An 18,024-nucleotide genomic window follows, 5' to 3' on the forward strand; every position below is an offset into this window, starting at 1 on the left:
CTGAGCTACATGGGGGAGAATAATTGTCTTCACTCTGAGCTCTGACATTCCCACATTCAAGCACCTGCTCTCCCACTGTTCTCCAATAGGAAGACAATTTCTGCCACACTTGGTGTTTCCTTCACAGCAAATCTGCTGATTAGAGAGACACATTTTAGAAGAGACAATTGGGGCCTGTGAACGCAGTCAGAACCTAAGTAGCATTTTGGAAGTGTGGTGGTCAGTCACCCCCCCCGCCCCACCATGAAATATGAATTGTGGTAAGGATTCCCCAGAGTTTTCAGGGCAAAAGGTAGAATTCTCTAGAGCTGCTCAGCAACATCCCATTCTCCTAAAAGGTCCCAGGCCTGTCAGCAGAAACAGGTCAGGAGATCCTAAATGCAGTGAAGAGGAAAAGCAAGTCACGGTCATTCAATGGTACCATATTAAATTTGTCAGAAGTTTTCCCCAAGATTCTCAGAGTTATTCTATTGCTACTAGAGAGGTGGGATACATTAATTTCTCTTACAATGTACATTTTCATTCTAGATTATAAAGTGCAACACTGTAGCAGTTATTAATCTTGGAGGGATCAGGAAGCCAGTGTAGAGATTATAGCATGGGAGAGGGACAAGCCAATCTAGAGTCTAAAACCTCCCTGTCTAGAAGTAAACCAGCATTCTAAGGAAACCATAGATAAGGAGAGGATCAGCTTTTATCACTTAATTTTATCACTCCTAAAAGAGCCAACCACTAAGTCTTAATTATGATTACCAATGTGCCTTGTTTTTTCTATTTTTATAAATGTTTATATTTCTTTTTCTTTTTTTTTTAGGGGAAAGCGCGAACGCAGTCCCCCACTACCACAAATTATGCAGTCGAGTTTCCCACATTTGGGGAAATCGCAGGGGTCAGCACATCCTGAGTGCAATGGACAAGCCTCGCCCTGGGAAAACCACCCCCGTGATCACGGTATCTCCCCTGCCAGGTAAGTATAAATGTTTATATTTCTTAATCACGCAAGTCAAAGACTTTCAGTATAGAAACATTTGAGCAGGAATTGACATACTATGATCTGTAGATCAAATCTGGCCTTCCACCTATTTTTGCAAATGAAGTTTTATTAGAACACAGTCACACTCACTTTAGTATTATCTGTGGCTGCTTTCATACCACTAACTGAGTATTGAGTAGGGTTGAACTATATGGCCTGGACAACCTAAAATATTTACTATTTTGAAACTTTACTGAAAAGCAAAAAAGAAAAATAAGTAATACATAAAAATAAAAAAAATAATTATCTCATAATCTCATCACTTAGAAAAAGCTAATGTGAATGTTATCTATTCCCCTATTATATTCCTCTGGAATCCACTCTTTAGAAACAGGATGGAGCCTCATCTATTTGGAACAGACATTGAAACTGATGATGCCATGCACACATCATGAGAGTATAAAAGGCTTATTACTTTTTGAGCCAGAAATGGTGGAGCAAGAGGATCTCTCCAGAAGGACTGAGAAGGTGAGTCCAGACCAGTGGCAGAGATGAGGGAAGGAGTCTGGTATAGACACAAGCTGTGAGTCTCTTCTGGGCCACTGTTGTGCTGTTTGAGGCTTACCCCATATCCTCAGCCACAGAGAAAACATCCAACCTTCACATGGAACCATGCATGGTACTCTTTAGGCCATGCCTCCCTATTTCAAGTCTGCTTGTTAAGTGGGGTTAGCCCTTTTTTTCAGATGGAAAGACACATTATATGTGCCTTACTATAAAATCCCAGAGTGAATGGCCTTTCTCTGCTTCCTGAGTATATATGTAAGTGATGTTTCCTCACCAGCATAATTTTATTCTTTTGTCAACAGATTGAATGTTGCTCAGCCATTTCAGAAGGGGCCTGCATTTGCCGCTTCCTGCCTTGTTTATTATTGAGTGCTTCCAAATAAGGAACACGAGTCTATAGGAAAAGGAAATGAGCCTTTGAATCTGCAAGAGGATGCTAGAGGACATCTTCAGCAATTTTAATAATAGCTTTGGAACAGATGCCTGTGGGGTCTTGAAATGATGACAAGTAAAACCCTAAAGAGCTTTACTGTATCAGGGAAGAAGTAGTCAAATTGGGGAGGATGGACATTACATAGAATAAGAAGCTAAAAAGCCTATTTTGTGTTGCTTTATTAATTCATTAAATAGATTAAACACTAAATAAGCACATAAATGTACTTTTTACTTCAAGATATAAACGTACTTTTTACTCCAAGATATTGATATCTTACATATATTTTGTGCATAATATGGAACTACTATTTTGAAAAAATTGATCATATTTTTTAATATCTACCTTAAATATGTTGAAACATTTAATGCATACATGAAAAACTATACAAACAAACATTCTTTTGCAGCACTTTATAAATTCTGGATGAAATTGTGTGAGATGTGACTCTTTGGTCCACATTAAAAAAAAAAAATCTCTCAGATCCAGTTCATTAAAGACATCAAAAAATCCTATTAGTTATCTGCTGCCAGCAGAATTTGAAAATTTTCAGTACATCTCAAGTCATCTTCTATTTGGAAAATTCACACACAAATCAAGTTAAGTTTGGAAACGTGCCTTTTGGAGGAAAGTCTGAGTATCATTTCCAGAAAGTGAGACTGACCTCCATTGCCATATCCCAGGGAATGCTAGTTGTATAAATGAAGACAAGTGTCCCTTTAGTGACAGGACTGGGTCTGAGATGGATGAGACACACATAGGAGGAAAAAAATACAGTAGTAGTAAGAAGCAAAGGAGGATGATTTCAGCTCCAAAATTTTCTTCCTTTATGGTTTTGACAGAACAGAAACTTGCAAGCTTCCAGGCATGGTTTATTGCTCCTCTCCTCCCTCAGGTTAGAGAGGAGGAATATGGATAAAGGATAATGCTTTTTATGGCAAGATTTTGATGTTGCTGGAATATGTAGGGACTGCTATGTCCTTCAAGAGGCCCTTTTTATAGAAGGATGACAGGTTGAGCAAACCGATATGAGCCAAAATGACACACAGGAGACAACTTAGCATCATGCTTATAGGTTTTCTGGTGGGACTGAGAGATTTGAACAATCTATACCAGACACAGAGCCACATGGGACCAGCACAAATGAGTTTCACTGCTACTGCTCCCAAACTGGCAAAACGCTGCGCTTAGGAAGAGACTTGAGTCTTTTCTGCTCTGTCAGTTGGTAAGCATATCTACAAACACATAAACCCTCCAGCAGGTCTGGAAGTTTGAGGAATAAGATGGCTAAGTGGCTTCACTACAGCATCCTTGAAGCCACAATATCCCATTTACATGATCTATTCTTTAATCTCACTTCACGTAGTACTGGTGTCATCTCCCTGCTGTTTCACTGTTGCTATGACCTTGCCATCAAGGCTTTGAAAAGAGGATAGTGTGCTAAACATAAAAGGCTGAACTGAAGTAGATTTGAAGATAGAATTCAATAATTCTAGGAAATACACTGCTACTATCAAATGACTAATGTAATGATGTATAACTGAACAAATGTATGTGTGTACATTTTATTTCTTCTGGAAATAAAGACCACTATGTTTCTAGGCTTTCTATACTGAATTTTTAAAATATGGGCCAGTGTGGGAAAACTGTAGTTTTCATAATTAATGTTAAAAAATATTGTTCTACTAAAATAGAAAAATGACCAAAGGATAAAGACAAACAATATTCACACACACACACACAAATACAAACAGCTAAATTGTATATATGATATCTGACCTTAATAGAAATTAAAAGAATGTGAATCAAGATTAGGTTATTTCCTTCTTTAGTCTGTATATCTTTGAATTCTTTTTTTATTAATTCACCATGACATTTTTGTCCCAGAAAAATTATTCAGATTATAGAAGGAGGCTGCAGCAAGACAGAAAGGCAGAAGAGCATCTCATTATGTGTGTGTGTGTATATATACACATATATATATAATAGATATGTGTATAATTTCAGCTATTTAATAAAAATGTTCTCATATACAGAGAGAAAAATGTCAAAGGCAATTTGGATCTTTCAGCATGACAATGAAATTTAGGATATAGAGGATAAAAAAATACACATTCAGCAATTATCTTCCACCTGTCTTCAACAAATGAAGTGGGTGAAGGTCCTAATGAGAGATTCAATTGCTGAGTAGCAGATGAGAAATTAGCACATATGTAGATTAATATCAGAAATGGTCATGATAAGCTTAAAGTATTAATAATGATCACAGCCTAATTCCTTTTTTAAGTAGATAAGCATGACTGCAGTTTTGAAATTGCATAATAAAACCATATAAGGATAGCTTTATGAGAAGTTCATTGCTTGAACATTAGCTTGCTGCCAAAATTAAAAACAATAAACCAATACTTTATTGGATCCCACAGCCACAGAACTAAATAAGTGGTTATGATTTGCAACAATCACAAGTCTCCTTAATAAACTTGAGTGAATATGGCATATACCCAAATTCCCTGTAGCTTTGTTTTCAAATACTATGTCACTGCTACCTGATTTGAGTTTCATTTCCTGAGAAACTGCTTTTTCATCAGTAAAATCTGTGCATTAACATTTACCTCTAAACAAGTTTTCAGAAATGATTTGTGAGAGAGGATTCTTACTGAATTCTTTGAGTTTCCCTATATTAAAAAATATTTAAGTAGCACATGTGATAAGTTCCTCAATAGATTTTTGATAGGGGAAATAAGCTTCAGTGATGAAGACACTAAACCTTTTCCTTCAGTCTCAGAAAATCACATAAATATTTATGCAAACATTATCTTATTTAATCTTCTCCACTCAGTAAAAAAGCTACTATTTTTATCACAATTTTACAAATACAATTGAGACTGTAAGACATTATGTAACTTGTTCAAGGACACACAGCTTTGTGATCTTGACTTGTAGCAGAGTCAGAACTCAAACCTAGATTTCATGGACTCTACCCTATGCTTTTGGCCCTAAGAAAAGTTTTTCCTCTGTCTAGAATCCACTCTTTGGGCAGTGTCATCTCCTCATAGTCTTGTCCACAAATTTAAGTCAGGTGCCTCTGTTGATAGGATATTTGAGACTTCAATTATTTTTTTCAGTTATTAGTACAATTCACAGCCTGTCTCAGCACGTAACCATTTTACCAGGTATTTTTCTAACTGCTTGTGTTTGAATATGTTGTGTCTCCTATTAGAGTAAAAGAGGTACAAAGTCAGACACCAAAACTAAACTTTGGTGTGCACTGATCCAGAGAAGCAAGCCAGTACCATTGAATGGCACAACGTCTCCAATCTTGAAAGGTTAGCTCTGACTTGATCACAACATTAACTGCATCTAGTTCTGATTTTTGAGGTTTCAAGGGATAGAAGCTCACTTGAACCAGCTCCAAACAAAAGAGAAGAGATACATTGTCAGAGAGGTTTCATGAGAATCTGAGCAAAACTGAACAACTGTGCCTCCAAAAGGGCCAGTGATAGGGCTGCTCCCAGGGTCAGCTTTTTCCTCTCCCTTTCTCTTGAACGTCTCCTGCCTGGTTCCTGCATTCTGTTCTCTTTCTCAGGGTTAAGCTGCCTCATTTGGCACACAGACAGTAGTGATGGCCCCAGTCATATTATGAAACCTTTACCTCTAGCACACACCTTACCGACAACTTCTTCAGTCTCTCAGTTTAGATTCTAGTTTTAGATTAGCACAAGCTCAGATTGGGAAATGGACTGATCTCCCATAAGTTGAATTTAGTGAGGAAAATGCCTGTAGAAACTAGCTGCAATCACTGTCCTAGGATAGCAGATGTGTTCATCTGCTAATATCTGGGGATTTGTTTCAGTTCTGTTCAGTTCAGTTGCTCAACGTGTCCAAATCTGCGACCCCATGGACTGCAGCACACCGGGCCTCCCTGTCCATTGCCAACTCCTGGAGTTTACTCAAACTCATGTCCATCACGTTGGTGATGCGATCCATCTCATCCTCTGTCGTTCTCTTCTCCCGCCTTCAATCCTTCCCAGCATCAGGGTCTTTTCCAATGAGTCAGTTCTTCACATCACGTGGCCAAAGTATTGGAGCCTCAACTTCAGCATCAGTCCTTCCAATGAACGAATATTCAGGACTGATTCCCTTTAGGATTGACTGGTTGGATCTCTTTGTAGTCCAAGGGATTTGTTCAAATAATTTAAATTGGCCTCACAAACCTCGATTATTAATACTTTATCAATACAACAGTGGAGTGAAGGGAACTTAAATACATTATTATAACCCCAAATGTACATGTCTCACATCCTTTTCAATATTCACTTTGCAATTCTATTACTGATTATCTCTGACAGCAGGTGTAGTACATCTTTATGGTCAGTCTTTTCATTTTATGAAGCTCTTCATCTGAAATATTAGAAGGTTGGGATTACTGATTTCATAGACACAAGTTCTATCATTCATAAATCTTTTATCTTAAAATTGAAAGCATTATCTTTAAAAATCTTCTAAAAATCTTTCTTGGGAATAGGAGGTCATTTACAAACTATATGAGAGGCAACTGGAAGAAGTATACTTTATGAAGGTTTTGGACCATTAACTCTAGATTTTGATTTTTCTGTATTAAAAAAAAGAAAGTATGATACCTTTGAATGTTTTGAGAGTGTGATGGGAAAATCGGCCTCAATGAATTTTCTGTTTGTGGTCACCTGAGGTAGGTCACCAAGGCGACTGAAGTCTCCCAGCAGACTTTTAAATATTTGAAGCTAAAAATATTTAAGAGTATACCAAATGAGCAGTGCTTTAACTTTTATTTATATTCTATTTTTGGTGTGGTTGTGATTATAGCCTCACCAAGACGGCTGATCAGTAATGAATGTGTCCTGTTGGCAGATCCCTCCAGGGCTCTGATTCAATCTTTTGAGTTATGGGATGAGGACAAAATGAACTATTTTTCAAGCTTGTAAATATGTGACAAATGACAGTGCAAGAACTATTGATTCCAATCACAGTGATACAATGTTTCATAGTCAAGACTGACTCTGGCTTTACAAATTACTTGCAAGTTGAACAGTAAACCCTTGTGCAACATGCTTCAACCTGGATCAATCTTCAAGAATATGTGTGCCAGTATTCACCTCCAATTTGAATAAATAACCTAACTGAAATGGACTTGTCTACTATTTTTTTACATTCAAAAGGTGCTGTTGGATTCCCCCCAATCTTGAAAGAAGGAAGAGAGAAGCAGAACCCTTATAGAATCCTGAGAGACTATGCACACATACCTGCTTTTATCTTTATTAGTTAGTCATAACCAAATATATTTGAGAAATGCCACTCGAGAATATAAATCTTAGCTAAAAACTCACAGGCACTGTCTAGCTCAGAACTCAAATCTTATTCAAACATATCTAGAGTTTTTTAAAAAAAGAAAACACGGAGCTGATTCAATAAGTTAGAACTTGACACTGCAGTAGCCATTGTGTTTCTTTGAGGCATTAGATTTGATTATTAAAAAAAAAAAAAAAAAAACTACCATGACAAGTATTTATAGATGAAGACAGACCCTCTTAAAACCTTCCTCATTTGGAGCATGAGCACTTCTGTGTTTACGTAAAAAAAAATTTTGCCTAAAAGACCACTAAACAAACCCAGGAAAATATATCTTTGCGGCAGGGAGGAGAGGGGCAGAAGTCAGTTTCGCAGCCTGTGTGAGAAGGCAGCATATGCACCGCCCTCACTATCATCCCCCCATCCTTGTTGCAGAGCACCATTTAAAACTTGCCCTCAGGTTGTCACGGTGTATTTTATGCAGGACTGACCTTAGTGGAGGCTGTGCATGCTGATGTATTATTGACCTTCTTCCCCACTGCTTACGCAAACAGGCCATCTGGGTACCAGGACAGTACAGGGAATATGTCCAACTTTTCAGAACAAGACAAAAATTAAAAAGTGGGTTGGGGGAATGGGGGAAGAAAGGCTTTTGGCTTGTACCATGGATTTGTTTATTCAGACATAATTGGCGTGGATCTAGCCAAGGCACAATTTCATTCTTTGTCTAACCTACTGGCCTCTGAGCCCCTCCCCCCATTGTTCATCTCCATCAATGTGTGATGAGCCACTAAGCAAGAAAAGAGGGCAGAGACGCGGCAAGGCCACCACCAGCCCCTTATTATAGTCATGCTTCTGGGAAGCTGGAATTAGCCAGGGAGTGTGGATGGTCACTGAGTCCCAGCAGACCCCATCTCTGCCCAGTCTCCTCCAGTGAGGCCTGCTCCTTGCTTCTGCCCTTCATTTTGCCTCAAGTGGGTGATGAGGATCTGGAGCCTGGTGAGATGTATTATCCTTGCTAGGGGTTTGTCTGGCCAGCAGCCTTCAGCTCTTAGCCAGCTGAATCACAAAGAACCTGGCCTGGCCATTACAGGCCAGGCACATTTACAGCTTCCCCAGTGAATTTTTCCCAGGCTGGAATCCATTTTTAGTAGCTCCACTTCATTGATCAATGGCTTCCTTTCAATGATGATATTGACTTACGAAACTAGCTCAGAATGTCAGATTCAGTTCATACAGAACTGCTCTCCAGGACCCAGAGATAATCCTGAGTTGTCTACAGCCCAGAGCACTACCAGTGGCAAGCAGGGTTCTGCTTAATCATTAAAAAACTCCCAAGTACTTTCTTTTCCTAGTGGTTATTTCTATTTGTTTACAATTTAGTTGAGGGGGACGAAGGTATTTTTTTAACTTATGCATTTTAAATATTCTTTTTAAATAGTTTTTTTTTGACAAAATATTAGCAGTTTGCTTTGCATAGTATAGAAATGCAGTAGATGTTAGCCAAGGATAAATCACCTTCCTGAAGCCTCCTCTTTCCCCTGTTCCCATCCATTCCCTCTCTTATCCTTTGTTCTTCCACTTGGTAGAGATCACTATAATTTTCTCCATGATAGAATATGTTGCTTGTCTGTGTCTACCCCTTGGAGAGTATGAACAGCTAGAGCAAGGCTTTAATCTTATCTATGAAAGTCAGTCCTGTGCCTGGCATACAAGATGAACTCAATAAATGTTTGCAGAACAAGTGACCAATCAGAACTAGACTCTATTTAGAATTTAACAATATATCAGGCACTTTAGTTAATCATCACAACCTGAAGAGATAAGTATTACTCTAAGTCTCACTGAACAGAATAAAAAACTGAGGCTTTGAGAGATGATGTAATCGTTAATGAGGTGTGAGTTCAGAATTTGCACTCAGTCTGAGTGGCTTTTGTCACCCTGACCATCATGAAGTGAAAGGAAGGACAATAGTTCCACTGGTGGTTGGTCAGTCTTAGGAAACTTGACTCATTGCCACTGAGTGCCTCATCAACTAAAGGGAGAGTGTATGTGGCAGGCGCAGGAACAGAAGGTGGTCATCACCATCTAGATATGTGGTATCTCCAACCTGGCTAGTGAGCAAAACTTCCCAGGGTGCTTCTTAAACTCCCAGAGCCAATCAATCAGATTCTCCTGGGATATACCCTAAGTATCTGTGACTTAACAAATAGCAAACAAGAAGTTTTGGTGATTAGCCAGAACAGCTGGAATAGAATCTAGATCCATTCAGTAAAATTGTCAGAATAGGAGTAAATGTGCTCAAAGTGATGCTAGGATGTTTGATGGCACTTCTTGCACATATTCATTCACTCACTAGCATCATGGAATATATGTTTTTGTTAAACACCCACCATGTGTTAGCAATGGCAGTGATGAAAATGCAACTCTTAGAGCACTTATTACAGACTACATGTGACACCATATATTCTAAGGCTCTTGAAGGCGATCTTCTTTTGTGTGAAGACATATGAACACAGCATACCCATTCAATTTAGAAAAAGAAAACAATCAAACCAATTGTTTGACAAAATGTAGATCAAAGAGCTCTTATATCAATTATATTTCAAATACTAAATTGTAGCTTTGCTAAGTAATATAAGAAATTCAAAGAGAAAATTAAAATACTGTATCGTCTAAATGTAACTTAAAAGCCACAATTTATTGAACACCTGCTCTAGCCAGGTATGGTTAGACATCTTAAGATCTATCTGATCTCCGGAATAACGTGGGGACCCCTGACTTCAAAACTCTCTGTTGTGCTGCGCTTCCTCTAGCCACATCGTGTGGTCTTCAGTCTCATACATCCCTCCTGACTCCAGATCCAACACTTAATTATCTGGCAATCTTGGACAAGTTACCTAATTATTCTGAACCAGTTTTCTCACCTATAAAAATCACAATTATGTAACTGACTTTGCGGAGTCATTGCAAAATGAAATAATGTTTCTAAGATATCAAAATAGCAGTTGATGCATCATGGGTGCACAAAGCTAGTTCTTTCCTGTCCTTGACTCCTCTCTCCAGTCATTTGGTACCCACTCTGTGAGCTTCAGTCATCCCAAATGGGAATTGAGACTGAAATTGTCAAAGTCACCAAAAGGCTATATAAATTCATACAATCTACATGTTTCTCTCTAGGAGAGATGTGCTGTAGGAACAGGGTTTCTGCATTAGGCAGCTATTGCTGTTGCTGCTTAGTTGCTCAGTCATGTCCGACTCTTTGCAACACCATAGACTGTAGTCTTCCAGGCTCCTCTGTCCATGGGATTTCCCAGGCAAGAATATTGGAGTGGGTAGCCATTTCCTACTCCAAGGGATCTTGGACCCAGGGACCGAACCTGCATCTCTTACATTGGCAGGCAGATTCTTTACCACTAGCACCACTTGGGAAGCCTCTAGGTGGCAGGTGGAATATACCAAATAAGGGGCCACAAGATTAGTATTGGGGAGTTTGGGGAAGAACAAAGCCACTATGGACTTGGTAGCATAAAAAATTCAAAATAACAGTGAGGTTTGAAGGAGAGACGGATTTCAGACACATAAAGAAAAGGGAAGTACACTGCAAGTAAGGGAAGCATGTGGTTCAAGGTAGACATGAAGGTGAAAAAGTTCATGTATATTCAGAGGTCAATGAGATGTCAGGATGTAGGAATGTAGGATATGTGAAAAGGTTACAGGGAACAATAGGAGATGAAAGTTCAGCTGACCAGATTATAGTGATCTAGAACGCTGGTTCAAAAAGATAAGTGATGGGGAACCACAGTTTCCTGAGCTCTCTAATAACAGGATAAAAGCTCTGTGCTGGGGAATATTTATCTGGAAGTCATACAGCAGATAGAATTGGGTGGGGAAGTAGAGGCCAACTTTAGGTAGTGAACATGCCCATATTTCAAAGATCTTCAGCCGGACTCTTTTAGCTCTGACTTTACAATTCACTTCCAAGTCACCGTTTTGGGTTCTGCCTTCATCAACTCCCCATCCTTTATTCAAGCCTTTGCCCTTCAGACTCAAGATTTCAGGATCATCTTCTACTCTTTCCTCTCCCATGGTATCCACATCCGTCCAATTGCCATTCACAGTGACAACCTCACTCATTCACTTAATGGTAATCATGTGCTTGGCACCACACTACAAGCATCTGTCATCTGCGTGCTGTCATCTCCATCCATGCTGCCAAACCCCTCATCCAGACCTAAGTCATTTCTCATCCGCTTGACTTCCGCCTCTTCTCTTTGGGCATCTATTTATCAAACATCACTAGCATTCCAGCTCAGAACAAAGCACCCAGAGAGTATTAATGCCACACAGGTCCTTAAAAGTCATTTAGTCTGATGCTCTCAATTTATTAAAAAGGAAACCGAGGCTCTGAGAAGTAAAGCCACGCTGTAAGGTAGATGAACTTGAAACCCAGACCACCTGATTCCTTTTGCTGCTCTCACACTGCACTGTATTTTCACCTATATGATTATGGAGTATGATAATTCCACTAGCCAACAAAGCACAAAACCAGAACCCACAGAGCTGGAAATAAAATCTAAACTTGCTGCTTAATAAAAATAAAAAATAAAATAATTTACAATATGCATACATACATGGGAAGATACTCATTGACTGCCTTCCTTTAGAGTTTAGAACAACAATCCAAAGAATCTCCTGGACAGAATAGAGCATAAGATGGGAAATGATACCACCCATGGGCCAAACCAGCTAGCTGCCTATTTTGTAAATAAAGCCTTATTAAAACATAGTGATGCCCATTCCCTTACATATTATCTATGGCTGCCCATGAGCTACAACCACAGAGTTAAGTAACTGTGATAGAGGCCATATGACTTGCAAAAAGGAAAATATTTACTATGTGGCCTTTTATAGGAGAAGTGTACTGAACTCTAAATTCAAGCATTTTGTTGTTGTTCAATTGCTCCAATGTGCCCAACTCCTTATGACCCCATGGACTGCAGCACGTCAGGCTTCCCTATCCTTCACTATCTTGCAGAGTTTGCTCAATCTCATGTCCATTAAGTCGGTGATGTCATCCAACCATCTCATCCTTTGTTGCCCCCTTCTCCTCCTGCCCTCAATCTTTCCCAGAATCAGGGTTTTTTCCAACGAGTTCATTCTTTACATCAGGTGACCAAAGTACTGGAGCCTCAGCTTCAGCATCAGTCGTTCCAATGAATATTCAGGGTTGATTTCCTTTAGGATTGACTGGTTTGATCTCTTTGTTGTTCAAGAGTTTGAGCATTTTAGTTTTAGGCAAAGCTTAAGTGAATTCCACCTCCTTGAGGAGGGCTTTCTAGGAAAGCCATCCAAGGGAGTGGCTGGCCTAGAGTATGCAAGCACAGTTACTGTGGTTTTCCACCTCTTATGATCCTAACTTTGATGCTAGTCAGCTTAGGTCATTGTTACCTCTGTAGACAGAAGCCTATAGATACAATTCTACCTGCCAGCACCCAAACACTACCCACTGGACTCCCAACAGGCCTCACTGCCTCCAGTCTAAAGCTCCAAGCTGCATTCCATGCAGCTGCCAGTGTTCCTCACTACGAGCTCACTCTTTAGGACACACACCCATTCAGGCCACCCTTCCTGTGTAAAATACGCTCATGGCCTTCCACCTTGGGTAGGTCTGTTCCACCGTAGTCACGCATCAGGTGCCCAATACATATACAAACCTAGGGAGATCTCATCTCAGAAGTGCTAAATCTGAAAAGTAAATGTCACCTCTGTGGAGACGCCTTCCCTCCCTCACCTATTTGAAGGACACTGGCCCCAGGGTTTTGTCCTATTAAACTCTATTACCCTGTTTTATTTTCTTAACAGCACTTATCGGGGTTTGACAGATTGAAGTTATTTCTTTCTTTATCATCTCTTTCCATCAAATAATATGAGCTTCTTGAGAGTGTGGGCAGTATCCCAAGCACCAAGAACAGTGTCTAACCCACATTAGGGGCTCCAAAGACATCTGTCAGATCTGTTTGGGTAGCTTTCCTTCATCTGGCACTAGTGTCCTCTCTGGCTACCTGTCTAGCTTTAACCCCTCCTGCCCCAACACCCCGGTTCCTCTATACTGACCACTTAAGCAGTTCAAGCAAACTATGCCACCTGGGTACTGCCAAGTACCATGCCCACACCCTTATTGCATCCTCTGCTGGAATGACCACACTGGCCTGGTGAGCTCATGATTGCTCTTTTCCAAGCCACTTCTCAGTTGCCTGCTCTTTCCTTATCCAGGTAAGCAGAGGTGATCTCCTTCACCATTGTGCTCTCTTATAGATCATACCATTTTGGGGGTTATTTAATAAATGAAGACTTCCTGTCACTAAATTGGAGACTCCCCAAGGGGATTCATTTGGTATTCCCAGAGCCTTATGTTGTACTTGACATACCAGACCCTAGATAAATGTTCTTTGAATAGATAGATTGGTAGGGAAAGAAGGAAAAGAAACAAGGAAAGAAGGGAGGCAAAGAGGAGAGAAGGCAAAGAGGGGAGGAGAGAAAGACAGAGAAGAGAAAGTGAGAAACCAACCCTTCCCATGGAGTTGGCTGCCCTGTGCTCACATTTCAATGCCACATTGCTAAATCATCCAGCCTTGTATTGCGAAACTAAGAGGATAGCGCCAGAGATATGATGTGTTCAGTGATTTCTTCTGAAGACACTACTCTAGGCTTCTACAAAGTCTTCTTGAAGATGCTTCAAGAGGGAGAAGGGATGAGCCTTCCTAGCCAGATTTGGGGTGTTGTTTTAAAAGCCCTTCTCTTGGGGTCTTCCTGAGCACAGACTCAGTAATGTGGTGAAGGACAGAAGCATAAAAGCTGCCTCAAGAATAACTGGCTTCAAATGTTTTTACAAATCTTCAGCTCTTCTCCAAGGCATAGTCAAAGTTGCTATTTGTGGCATTGAATGCTTTAAATAAAAAGTTTTATACTGTCTTTAAAATATACCTTAGGGGAGAGGCTAATACAGAAAATATTTTCCTCGGATGGGGAAGCAATGGAAATTGGTTTTTTGCCACAATAAACCATTGCCTCTTCCAGTCAAAAGAAATTTTCACTTGGGTCTGGGATGCACACAAAAGAGAAGAAAATTGCTATTGAAAAGCTTGCACATGCTCCGAAAGGCATTTTGCATATGGTTATTTCCAATGATATACTTTTAAAAATATAGCTCTCTTATGGATGTGTTTCATTAGTTAAAAGGGTGACATTTCTCTGTTTTAATGAAATAGAGTTAAGTTCCAATCAGATGAACCTGACATAAATATCCAATTCTAACTGATAGCAGTATTACACTTTCATTGATGATAAAAAAACAGCTTCCTGATTAAATGAGAAATTCTAGTTACTTCTTAGGAGTATAGCTGGGAGGAAAGGGAACGTAAAATAAAGATGTATTGCAGAGTATAGCAAAGCTATGCAAGTTTCACATTTTTCTGAAATGCACATGACAGGGCTCCAGGGGAAAGCCTTATGGGGAAATAATTTACAGTGGGTGAAACTAGGGCTCGAATCAGTTAACTGATTCCGCCCTGAGTCACTCTGCAAATTTGTGGTAGGAATGGGATTTGAACCCATAGCCACTGAGCGACAGTACTGTTTCTCATCTTGGGAGCATTCAGGTCACTCAGTGGAATCAGGAACATTATCAGAACTTAACACCAGAAAACCTGGCTGCTAAGGTTGAATTCCATCACAGTTCTCCTGAGTCACATCCCACAGCACCCCAAGGGGCTACTAGGTTGACCTGCTAACTACTCAGTAGTCATTCTCCTTACAGAATGTGCAATAAGGCCATAATCATTTATTTTTACTTTTAGCTTAGTTTACATTTAGTTTATTGTTTTAATGCTATGGAGTTGTTTCTTTTTAATTTAAAGGGAAAAAATTTGCCATATCAAAGATAACTTTTTTTTTTTTAATTTAGGCCCCAATAACTTCAGGATTTGTGGTAATTCCACCCAAACTGAAGCTAAATCTTGTACTGTTTTTGAAGGTGAACCAAGAAAATTAATAGCATAAATAAAGGACCTATTTAAATTACTTAAGTATAGTTACTTATTTTTAAGGATGTTGGCAGGGCATGGTTTCCAGTGAATATGATAAATGATGATAACAACTACTATATACCCAGAGTCTCTTGCCAGACTAAGAACAAAGTAGATAACACAATGTGTTATCTACTTTGGTCTCTACAACAAGTTGATGAGATGGTCTCTTTTACAGATAAGAAAACTAAGAAAGAAATTACCTGTCCAAGGTATCAAGGCAAAAAAGAGGATTTAAACCCAGACCTGTCTGGCTTCAAAGCGTGTGTTCTCATTGTCATGCTTTATTTCAATAATTCCAAGTCTTTATCAGGGTTGGGGCAGAGTAAGTGGTCCTGAGCCTTTTAAGAATCTTATGAAAAGTGAGAATCAAAATGTTGCATATGATTTCAAAGAAAATTTTGGACTCAAGAATGCCTATCCTACTGCCTATTTATAAATCTCTTCTGTTTATAAAAGCAGGTCATCCACTAAGCTATTTTGTTAGAGTATTTATTTTTTTAGATAACTGTATTCAAAAGCAAAACAACACTTATTTACAAACAGACTAATCCTGACTTTTCACTGATTCCTCCTTAGTTGATGTTAACAAAATTTTGTTGAATAAAGATGGAGGTGAATAGCTCCTTAACTAATTGATAACTTATTTTCTTTTATTTTGGGCAATACTTCGGTTATTCCAAGAATTGGTCCAGTTGATAAGCTGGCAACTGCCTAGCAGTTTGGTGGCAGTGAAATTTCGAGTCCAGACAGAGGCAAGGCAGTGTCATGTAGAGATATGTAAGAATATGAGACAAAAGGAAAAATCAGTAATATAGATCCTACGTTAAGAGCTTGATATTTTCTAAATTATGATATTTTGCTTTAAATTTGATTTTTAAAATACTGTATTAATGCACTATTTATTTTGGCTCTTTTAAATTTTGGGGTGCTTCCTTAAATTTTGCATCTGAGATGAATGCCCCACTTAACTCACCCTAGTCCCAAGCCCTGGATAAAGGGCTGCGTGTGGCCAGCAGACTATTTTTTCAAATGGGACATTTCCCATGAAAATCAGTATCTCTAGCATCCTTTGTTAAAACTGGCAACACTGGACTCGCATTTCGTTATGACAAAAAGTGGCTTTATCTGAGTGACAGCTGCCTGCAAGTGGGGAGTACATGTTCTGTAGCCCTCACCACTTCCTGGCCAGTTCATTACTGCCTGGCTCTACAGGATTTGAGCTGAGCATTCTGGGGCTATACCAAATGTACAAATGTTATTCTTGAGTCCTCTTGTTCTGCCATAGCCTGTAACATTCCTTCAGAATTACTGATGTGCCACGTTTGACATTAAATCACAAGATAAGATCACTGCCAGCAAGACCCTGGGAAAAATTCCATTGACTAGCACTGAAGCATCATAGATCACAGTGCTGGAGTGTGCACTTCTCATGTTTTCCACGCAGGGAAAACTTCTTCCACACCCAGACTTAACTCACAAATACTTTTTATCAATGCTAAGACTTTTTGAGCTATAGTGTGCCTCACTCTCTGCTGAGACTTGTACATATATGACCTTATTTAGTCATCACAAGAATCATATAAGATGTATAAATAGCTCCATTTTACAGATATGGAAACTGAGTTACTAAAAGGCTGAGAAAATTGCCCAAGAACACATAGGTGGTAATGGGAGGAATCTGGACTCAAACCCAGATGGATGACACCAAGACTGACAGTCTTTACCACTATTCACCCTGCTTCTCTGTGGTCTGCTGTTATTTCTTAACAGTAGACACCTCACTTGCTAAATTTTGCTAATTTTTTTTTTCATTTAATTTAAATTTTGCTCTTTGCTATCAAGGGCACTAACATTTCACAAGCATATGGAATTTGATCAAAGAGCATACAACAGCTGTCTATTGTATTAAATTCATGTTAAGAGCCTATCCTCCTTGTTTTGTGCCTTTTTTCATTCCAGATTAATTTTTCAAAGGTTAATCACATGACACTTATTTTAATTATGCCTCTCTAGTCACGACAAATGACAGCGCTTGACTTCTTGTTGCCTTCCTTTGTATTGTGTGACCAATGAGATTATTAATAAATGCCTTTTTATTATGTAGTCATGCTGTAGGTGCCCACAGGGCACAGGCTGGCCTCATGTATTTTATTCTGGGTGCAGTGTCAGCAGGGCCTTGTGGATTTGCTAATGAGCTAAATCCGGTTAGTGCCACATGCCCTGGACTGCCACAGATCTTTTAAATACATCATTGCTCTCAGAGACTCAGCTGGGTTCAGTTGGAGAGAGATTAACTTCTCATTCCAATTAGTGGAGAGTCATACTGTTGGAGAGAGAGCTGCTTATGTAGCCCCAAACCCAGGACCCTCTGATCGATGAACCTGTGACCAGTCAACAACAAACTTAGAAAAGAATGGCTTCAAGAGAGGATTTTGTTTTTGTTGTTGTTGTTGTTATTTGCTTTGTGTGTGCCTTAGAGATCACCATCTCCTAAAGAGAAGGAGAGGCTGTTTTGTTTCCCATGTGAAAAATACATTGACTTCTATCTAGGATGATGGAAGCTTAAAAAACAAGGGAGTGGAACATTTAAAATAAACTTAAAATTCTGCATTTTAATCCTTGACCAGATTCCTTCA

At 39.3% G+C, this 18,024-nt stretch overlaps 1 non-coding gene across 1 annotated transcript; it reads right to left on the reverse strand.

Annotated features, from left to right (window-relative positions):
* Positions 1-811: 811 nt before the first annotated feature.
* LOC122444478 lies at positions 812-975 on the reverse strand. Its single transcript, XR_006270305.1, has one exon. It is a non-coding gene; the product is annotated as a U1 spliceosomal RNA (small nuclear RNA).
* Between the last annotated feature and the right edge of the window lie 17,049 nt (positions 976-18,024).

The sequence above is a fragment of the Cervus canadensis genome, chromosome 6, assembly GCF_019320065.1.
Source record: "Cervus canadensis isolate Bull #8, Minnesota chromosome 6, ASM1932006v1, whole genome shotgun sequence".
NCBI classification, from domain to species: Eukaryota; Metazoa; Chordata; class Mammalia; order Artiodactyla; family Cervidae; genus Cervus; species Cervus canadensis.